The sequence below is a fragment of the Aotus nancymaae genome, unplaced genomic scaffold (assembly GCF_030222135.1).
Source record: "Aotus nancymaae isolate 86718 unplaced genomic scaffold, 86718_ANA_hifiasm-v0.15.2.pri h1tg000020l, whole genome shotgun sequence".
In the NCBI taxonomy this organism is placed as follows: Eukaryota; Metazoa; Chordata; class Mammalia; order Primates; family Aotidae; genus Aotus; species Aotus nancymaae.
Window position 1 is genome coordinate 27816569 of NW_026988432.1, and position 10454 is coordinate 27827022.

A 10454-nucleotide genomic window follows, 5' to 3' on the forward strand; every position below is an offset into this window, starting at 1 on the left:
CCTATCTTAAAAAAAAAAAAAAAAAAAAAAAAAAGGTGGGCACATATCCTTGGGACAGACTAAGACAAGATTCATGTCAAGATGGAAGACACAATGTTGGCTCATGTCTGTGGCAAAGAAGAGTAATTAGGAAACACATCTATTAGATCTTGTTTGCCCACACCTTGCTTCTGTTCACCCTCGGTTTCATCAGGATCTGCAGGTGAATGAAAATGTGTGAATACCATAATGTTCAATTTTATAGTACTTCTGGTACAATTTCCTCTGACTTACCATCTCCCACCTCTGCCCTCATTGAATAGGAATTGAAAAAAGCTACAAAGTGGTCTTCTTTACCTTCCTCATCAGGGCATCCCTCCAACGCTGTGATCCCCTGTTCCCAGTGGGCAAGCCTCGTTCAGCTTCCCTGGCCCTAAAAAACTCCCTCTTTCCCTCTGTCTCTCCATTGTGTCATCCAGGTCCCTACTACTCTGAGGAGGCAGAAGCCTCCCAGGTACTTTCTCTGCCTTCCACTGTCAGGTGGATTCATGCAGTGATGTGAGGTGTGAGAGGGAAAGCCCCTTGGACTAAGGCAAGTGACTTGGACTGTACGCCATCTGGGGCCACTGACCAACTTGCCTTTCTGTTTTCCCCATCTCTCATACCTGAGCCTCCTAGGCTGCTTGAAGATTGATAGATACAATCTTTTAAGTCCTTGCATTATTTGCAAACTGATTAGGAAATAATCATCTGTCTTAGGTTGGATTCCCTGGGAACACTGTCTGAGATAGAGATTTGCATGCTGAAGTTTACTGGGGTTAGCTCTCGGGACAAACACCTGCTTGGTGGGACCCACCTCCCCTCGCCCCTTCCCACCAACCAGGTGTTTGTCTTTGTGAACTTCTTACAGATGACACTAAAAGCAACATCTCTAAAAGAACAAATTGATAAATTGTATTTCATAAAAATTTAAAACTTCCACTCCTTTAAAGACACTAATGTGAGAATGAAATGACAAATAACAAAATGGGATTTGCAAATCATATATCTGATAAAGAATGTATATCCAGAACTTATATCCATTATATAAAGAATGCCCAACACTCAATAAGAAAGTAAACAACCTTCCTCAAAATGGGCAAAAGATCTGAACTGATACTTCACCAAAGAAAATATGTCAATGGCAAATAAATGCATTAAAATATACTCAGCATCATTAGTTAATGCAAGTTAAAACACAATGAGATACCATGATATATCTGTGAGAATGACTAAAATTGAAAAGACCAACCATATCAAGTGTTGGAGAGAATGTAAGACAACTAGAATTCTCATACTTTGTTGGTGGCTATGTAATATGGTACAACCACTTTGGAAAACAGTTGGGCAGTTTCTTTAAAAGTTAAACATATACATTCCATATGACCCAGCTGTTCTACTCCCAAGAGAAATGAAAGCACATATCCATACAAAGACTCATATGCAAATGTTCATAGAAGCTTTACTCATAATAACTCAAAACTGGAAAAAACTTAAAGTTCATCAACTAGTAAATGAATAAACAAAATGTTATTTATCTATACAGTGGAATACTGCTCAGCAATAAAATGGAATGACTGATCCATGCAAAAACATAGATTAATCTCAAAATAATTATGCTGAGTGCAAGAAGGCACACACAAAAGAGAACACACTGTACATACACTCCACTTACATAAAATTCTAGAAAATGCAACCAATCTATAATGACAGAAAACAGATCAGGGAAAACCTGAGGAGAGGGAAGTGGAAAGAATTACAAAGGGGCACGAGGAAACTTCTGGTGGTAGTATGTTCACAATCCTGATGTGGTAAGGCTTTTAGTTTTGTGATGATTTCCTATATTAAAATGTCAAATTACATGATTTACCTGTGTGCAGTTTATTGTGTGCCTGTTATACCTCAATAAAAAGAGAAGAAGGAGAAGAGGAGGAGAGGGGAGAAGGAGAAAGAAGCAGGGAGGAGGGGAAGGGAGAGGAAGTCTACCTTAAAGGAGAGAGAGGCAGCATGGCCAGACCCGATGGCTCACATCTGTAATCCCAGCACTTTGGGAGGCCAAGGTGGGTAGACTGCTTGAACCCAGGAGTTCGATACCAATCTGAGCAATATGGCAAAACCCCATCTCTACAAAAAATACAAAAACTAGCCAAGCATAGTGGAGTACACCTATGGTCTCAGCTATTTGGGAGGGTGACGTGCAAGTATTACTTGAGCCCAGGAAGTCGAGGCTGCAGTAAGCAGTGATGGTGCCACCGCACTCCAGTCTGGGCCACACAGCGAGACCCTGTCTCTAAAAAAAAAAAACAGAGAGAGAGAGAGGCAGCAGTTGGGGTAACAAACCTCAGGGTTGTGAAGCCACATTTCCTAGGACCTCTTTTTAGCTGATCAAAAAGAATCCTATATGGAATTTGGGGCAGCCTAGGCAGAAGAAAGACACTCTGTGTAGCTAATAGAGGACACAGGATGAACAGTAGGATTGACATCTCTGGCAGGAAAGTGAAAATGAATTATCAAGATCATGATAGAGTGCTCTCCCTCACAATAGTTGACGCTCTGACTTCATGACAAGCTTACTGAAGTTGCCTTGGGATAATAACCAGGGCAGAAGTAAAGATAATGTCATTTTAGCTTCTCCATTCCAGTGAGATAACCCTGCCTCTGTTCCTGGCCTCAGTCCTTTCTCATGTGGCATCTGTCCATCGCCTCTGGCCATGACCAATTCTTTCCAAAACCACCTAGCATGTGGACTCATTTGGGCTGAAATAATTAGCACTGGCCCAGATAACTCTGCTCCCTGCTGCCCCAGCTGGCCTCTGGGCCTGAGCCCTCGCCTGCTCAGACCTGTCCTAGCTTCCAGACTCTTCTTGCAGCCCTTCCCCACTGCACACACACATGCACTGGTATGATTTAAGGAAAGTCAAGGTTAAATGGTATGGATAACCACAGAGGTTTAGGAAAACAAATGACTTGGGCCCTGATTTATATCTGTTTTATTCTTAGTCGTTTTATTTACATATTAATTTTTTCAGGAGAGGCCACTCCTCCATTTATAGATAGCCCACAGTTACAAAAGAGGGCGTTGACACTTCTCTTCACCTCTCTATGGCAACTGCTGCTGCCATGGAAACCACTGGGCATATGCAGAGGGACAAATACTGGTGTTTACTGAAAGGCTCTGTAAGTTAAGGAAGGAAGGAATGAAATCAACTGTGAAAATCAGGAATATTTTAGGGGCCTGGATTAGAAGAAAGATTCCCAAGCAGATCTAGCCTATGTGTAAGGCGGATGCCCTGCTCCAGTGCTTCCCTACCCCCACAGGAACCTTTCCTTTTGTTTCTTTTCATTTTTTTTTTTTTTTTTTTTTTTCCCTGAGTCTGCTTGCTAGGGAAAGGAAACCTTCCTTTTGATTTTCTTTACTGCCTCCATGCAAATCAAAGATGGCTCTGGATTAACAGGTGTCTTCTTTAAACAATGCAGACTACTCTGGGCCAGGTAAAGGTCTATTAGCTATTGACAATGTTCATGACTTCAGTTCAGTTACAAGCTCCCAACAGATCTCTTGTGGAAATCAGCTACAGAGCGCTGGGGCTAAGGGAGCAGGAAGTCAAATGCATTTGGAAAATGGAGCACTTGAGGGGTATGGGAGGGGAAATGCTTGGAGCCACATGATAATATGTCACAGGGGCCAGGAAAGGAGGCACCAGGGGACCAGGGTGGACAGAAAAGGAATGTGGATCTGATGGTCAGCAACAGGGGAACAGCCAAGAAAAGGGTAGTTGTCCACCTGCTGGATGGAAATTTCTGTGGCCATTTTAAAAACGGTCATTAAGGCTAGGTACAGTGGCTCACACCTGTAATCCCAGCACTTTAGAAGGCCGAGGTAAGCAGATCATGAGGTCAGGAGATTGAGACCATCCTGGGTAACATGGTGAAACCCCGTCTTTACTAAAAATAGAAAAAAATTAACTGGGCATGGTGGTGTGCACCTGTAGTCCCAGCTACTCGGGAGGCTGAGGCAGGAGAACCACTTGAACCCGGGAGGCGGAGGTTGCAGTGAGCCGAGATTGTGCCACTGCACTCCAGCCTGGGCAACAGAGACTCTGTCAAAAAAAAAAAGTCATTAAGCTCCACTGCCATAGATTAATTATTTCAGTCCCAATATAATGAAGAATGAGGGAAGTAAGAGGCAAAAGAAAGAAATGTCAGAGATCGACAAATACAAACTTCGCCCAGTTAAATATTTTAACTAGAGTTGGCCTTGAAAGTCTTCCTTCTTTTCCTTCTTTTTCTAACATCCTGATTCCTAAGACACAGAACCCAAGTGAGTTCTATTACTACTGTATTTCAGCTACATGACACATGGAATAGACCAGTAGTCTAGCAAGCACTAGGAATACAACCATGGTCTATAGCACTGTCCCTGTGGGGAAAGCTTGAAAATGCTCAACATTCCATTTAAAAATGCACTTTTGTTTATGAATTGGAGACTGCTTGTAAGTATAATTTCTATTTATTTGTTTACTTATTCTTTAGAGACAGGGTCTTGCTCTGTTGCCCAAGTTGGAGTGCAGTGGAGCGACCATTGCTCACTGTAACCTCAAACTCCTGGGCCCAAGCACTAGTCCTGCCTTTGCCTCCCAAGTAGCTAGGACTATAGTTGCACACTACCACACCCAGCTAATTTTTAAATTCTTTTGTAGAGACAGTGTCTTGCCCAGTCTGGTCTCAAACTCCCACCCTCAAGCAATCCTCCTGCCTCAGGCTTCCAAAGCGCTGGGATTAAAAGCATGAGTCACCACGCCTGGCCATATAAGTATAAATCTTGTACCATTTTGCTAATTTTGTTATTTTAATAAAGGGGTTAATTCTTTTAGATAAAGCAGAGTTGACCAGATTATGTGGTTTGCTTCCCCTTCTATCTATTCCTGGAGAGGACTCATTTTTGGGTACTGCCAGGACATTCCTCTCCCCTCCAGCAACAACTACACCTGAGTTCAGCCTCTGCACAACCCACCCTGCAAATCCAACAGACTGGGGGAAAACGGGTGCTTTGGGAAATGAAACCATTGAAATCGGTGTTGGGGTTCTCATGCACTGTGTTAGGAATTGCTCTGCTTGTGCTTAGAATCATTCTAGGTCACTGACAACGAAGAATGAGCAAGGAAAAGGCTGTGTCGAGGAATTTCATTTCTATTTTAATTATTTCACTTTCTTGTTTATTTTTGGACCTCCGCTTCAGAGCTGACTTACCCATTCTCCTCTGTTCATGGCGTTGTATCATCCTGAAAGTCTCTCTGGCTTCACTTGCATTTTCCACTTCCTACTTAATCCCAACTTTCATTATTTTCCTGTCCACCAGAGGCACCCACTCTAACACACTTGATACATACTTTTATAAAATATATCGTGTTGCTCTTTCGGCTGCGCTCATGAGCAGGACCCATCGCCATGGGCCGCGTGATCCGAGGACAGAGGAATGACGCTCTGTCTGTGTTCCACGCGCACCGGAAGTACCGTAAGGACGCTGTGCGCCTGCGCACCGTGGATTTTGCTGAGCGGCACGGCTACGTCAAGGGCATCGTGAAGAACATCATCCACGATCCGGGCCGCAGCGGGATCTCTACCAGTTTAAGAAGCGGATGGGGCTGTTCAAGGTCACCGAGGGCATTCACACGGGCCAGTTTGTGTACGGCAAGAAGGCCCAGCTCAGCCTTGGCAATGTGCTTGCTTCTTGTGGGCACCATGCCTGAGGTACGATCATGTGATGCCTGGAGAAGAAGCCTGGAGACCGTGGCAAGCTGGCCTGGGCATCAGGGAACTATGCCACCGTTATCTCCCACAACCCTGACACCAAGAAGACCCAGGTGACGCTGCCCTCTGGCTCCAAGAAGGTTATCTCCTCAGCCAACAGAGCTGCGGTTGGTGTGGTGGCTGGAGGTGGCCAAATTGACAAACCCATCTTGAAGCCTGGCTGAGCCTACCACAAATATAAGGCAAAGAGGAACTGCTGGCCACAAGTACAGGGTGTGCCCATGAACTCCGTGGAGCATCCTTTTGGAGGTGGCAACCACCAGCATGTCACCAAGCCCTCCACCCTCCGCAGAGATGCTGCTCCTGGCTGCATAGTGGGTCTCATTGCTGCCCACGGGACTGGACGTCTTGGGAAACCAAGACTGTGCCGGAGAAAGAGAACTAGTTCTGAGGGGGTCAACAAAGTTTGTCTTTATGACAAATACATATATATGTATATATATAATGTTATTTTGAGTATATACTTTTTTATAATTTCTATTTTTATTTTAGATTCATGGGATACACGTGCAGGTCTGTTACATGGGTCTATTATGCATTTAATTTCCAAAAAAATATTCTGTACTTAAACATCAATCATTTTTTTTTTCTGCTTATTTTTTTATTTAGTGGTTTTCAAGACCCATCCAATTTGCATCTAGTTCAAGGATTCTATTCCATGTTACCTTGTATGCCCTAAAATAAATCCACTACATTTTACTTACCCATAACCCTAGGGAAGGACACTGGTGTGGTAGGCAGATTCTATGATGGTCCCAAGATTCCTACCCTCTGGTGGATGTGCCCTGTGCAATCCCTGGCCTGTATGTGTGGATGGAGCTTGTGACTATGATGGGATGGCACTACCATGATTGGGTTACTAATCAGTTGACTTAGCATGAATCAAAAGAGAAAGCACCCTGGGTGGGCCTGACATAATCAGATGAGGCCTATAAAAGAAAGTGATGCATGAAAGAGATGCTTATCTTACTGGCCTCAAGAAAATGAAAGCTGCCCATGAGCTCTACATCCACATGGAACTGAATTTTGCCGACAATCTGATGAACTTGGATAAAGACCCCAGCATCAGATGTGATCACAGACCCAGCCAAGGCTGTGATTGAACATCTATGAGACCTGAACAGAAGACCCAGCTGGCCTATGCCTGGATTCCTGGCCCATAGAAACTGTGAGATCATAAATGGACATTATTTTAAGCCATTAAATTTGGGATAATTTGTTAGGCAGCAATAGAAACCTAATACAACTAGGTTGCCCCCAATGCTCCACTGTAATAAACAATAATGGCATAAATATAATTAACATGGAATTACATTGGTTCCCACTAGGAACCAATGTAAGAATAGCCCTAGGATATATATAGATATATAGATATATAGATAGAGAGAGTGTGGGGGATGTAGGTTATAAAGTATGTATATTTAAATTCACTAAACAACACTACATTATTCTCCAGAATGGTGGTGCATACCACCATGCACAGGGTTCCTTTAACAAACATCTTTACCAGCACTTGGTTTTATCCCTTTTGTAATTTTTGCCATTCTGGTGGCATAAAGTAGTACCTCACTGTTGTAATATACATTTATTTGATTTCTGTGAATTTGAGTATGTTGTCATATACTTCCTAGTTACTTTTTTATATCTTTTTTCATGTTTCTATTGAAATCCTATATCTTGTTGATTTACCGAGGCTAACAATATATATTAGATACTCATCTCTTACCAATTTTATTTCTCACAAATATCTTCTCCCAGTCTGCCATCTATCTATTAGTTTTGTCTGGTTCGTATAGCATAGAATCAAGAACACAGGATTCGGAGCTAGACTTCCTGGTCAAACGCTGACTCCATCACTTGCTAGCTATTTACCTTGGGCAAATTACCTAAGCTTTCTCTGCCTCCATTTTTTCATTTGTAAAAGTAGATTATAAGAATAATTATATTTATGGAATTGTTATAAAAATTAAATAAGTTAATACACATAAACCTCTTAAAACAGTATGTGGCATATAGTAAGTGCTTAATAAATATTGGTTATTATTTATTAATGTAATTTGTTGAACAGAGATCCTTAATATTCATATAATCAAATCCATCAATTTTCAGTCATTAGTTAATACATTGATGTTCATATTTAACAAATTATTTTCTGCTCTAAGATATCAAAGATATTCTCCTTCAATTATCTTTATACTTTTACCTCTCACTTTTAAGCTTCTAGGCCATCTGCAGTCTGCCATTTTATATGTTATGAGATAGGAGCTCAGCATTGCTTTTCTCCATATATTAAATCAGTTTTCCCAACATCATCTCTTAAATAAGATTTCCCCCCATTGCTTTGTGGTATCACCTTTGCCATAAAACATGTCCTCATAAATACATTGGTTTGCTTTTTATCTGTTACATTCCATTAACCTATTTGACTGATAATGTGCCAGTAGCAGACTGTTTTTACTACCATGGCTTTATAGCATGTCTTAGTATCTTTTAGGAAAATGTTGCCATTTTGCTCTTCTTTTTCAGCATTAAATTATGTATTTCTGGACTCTACCCTTTCATGTGCATTTTAGAATAAAAGTTTTAGGTCTTTAAAAAATACTGCTGTGATTTTGACTAGGACTGCATTGAATTTGTGGAATAATTTTATATCTCTGTAGTGTTAAACCATCTCACCCATTAAAGGTTCATTTATACAGGTCTACTTATAAGAGTGTTTCTTTCTTCCTTTTTAGAGAGCTGGAAAAAAATAAGAAAAATATTTCTAAAATTTCTCCTCAAAGATTTTGTACAGTATGTGTTAGATTAATTCTAGAATTCTTTAGAGTTTGGGTTGCAATTATAAATGTTAATATATTTTATTTTGAATGTTCTAAGTAGTAATAGCTGGTAAAGAGAATCACTTGATTTTTATTATCTGGCAATATTGTCAAATTATTTCATTATTTCTAAGTCATCAGTTCATTTACTATATTAGGTTGTCTCTGTAGATGATCATATAATCTGCAAATAATAATAGTTTTATCCTTTTCCTTTCATCATGCATCACTTGTTTTTCTTTTCTTATTGCATTGGCCAGTATGTGCAGTACTATGTTAAATGGTGAGAATGATAACAAGGATCCTGTCTTCTTAATAACCTAAAGAAAATGTGTCCAAAATTTCTTCATTAAATGTATTTCCTGTACACTTTTGGTAAAGAGGCTTTACTGAAGTTACTGAAGTTCTAAAAATGTTTGTGAAACACTTTTCCTGCATCAATTAAGAAAATTTTGTAGTATTTCTCTTTTAGTAAATTAATTGGATGAATTACACTGATAAATTTTCTAATAAGCCATTCTTTCATTTCTGGGATGAACCAAGACCACAATGCACTGTTTTACAGCATTTGTTGGGTTCAGTAGCTGTTTTAATTTGCCAGGGCTGCCATAACAAAATACCACAGACTGGGTGACTTAAACAACAGATACTTATTTTCTCATAGTCTTGGAAGGTAGAAGTTCAAGATCAAGGTATCTGCAAGTTTCTGAGGCCTCTTTCCTTGGCTTGCAGATGGCTTTTTCTCTGTGCACACACATTCTCAATGTCTCTTTTGTGTATCCAAATTTCCTCTCATAAGAACACCAGCCAGATTAGATTAGGGCCCACCCATATGACTTCATTTAATCTTAATTACCTCTTTAGAGGCCCTGTCTTCAAATAAAGTCACATTCTGAGACACTGGACATTTGGGCTCCAACATATAAATTTGGGGAAAACACACTTCAGCCCATAAGAATGGCTAATATTTTGAACTTTTCATTTATGTTCACAATGAAATTTGGCCTATAATTTTTTTTCCTAAATGAGTTGGTAAGATTTGGAAATATTTCTCCTTTTTTCTGTTATCTGGAACTACTTGTATAAGTTTGGGAGTATATGCTCCTTGAAATCCTGGTAAAATTTCCCAGAAAAATCTCTATGACTAGGACATTTTTTAAATATACAAAATCAAGAAGAATATTTTATGTTATTTTATTTTATTTATTTATTTATATTTGAAACGGAGTTTTGCTCTTATTGCCCAGGCTGAAGTGCAATGGCATGACCTTGGCTCACTGTGGCCTCCGCTTTCTGGGTTCAAGTGATTCTCCTACCTCAGCACCCTGAGTAACTGGGATTACAGGCACCTGCCACCACACATGCCTGGCAATTTTTTGTACTTTTAGTAGAGAGAGGGTTTCACCGTGTTGACCAGGCTGGTCTCTAATCCTGACCTCAGGTGATCCACTCGCCTTGGTCTCCCAAAGTGCTGGAATTACAGGCGTGAGCCACTGCGCCCAGTCCCAAGAAGAATATTTTATTAGCATTTTAATTTATTTAATATTTGTTGTTCTATTTAAATTTTCTTATTCTAATTGTGACATTTTACATTTTTTCAGTTTTAATACAGGTTTCATAATATCTATTAGCATGATGATTTTCACATTTATACCTTTTATTCAAGTGGAATTCATTTTTGTTTTGGGGGGTTGATGATTTTTTAACTTTTATTTAAGGTTCAGGGGTACAAGTGCAGGTTTGTTATATAGGTAAATGGTATGTCACAGAAGTTTGCTGGGGAGATTATTTCATCACTCAGGTAAT

General features: G+C 40.2%; 1 pseudogene; it reads left to right on the forward strand.

Moving 5' to 3' along the window:
- Positions 1 to 5466: 5466 nt before the first annotated feature.
- On the forward strand, positions 5467 to 6214 carry LOC105709007 (large ribosomal subunit protein uL2-like; annotated as a pseudogene).
- Positions 6215 to 10454: the final 4240 nt, after the last annotated feature.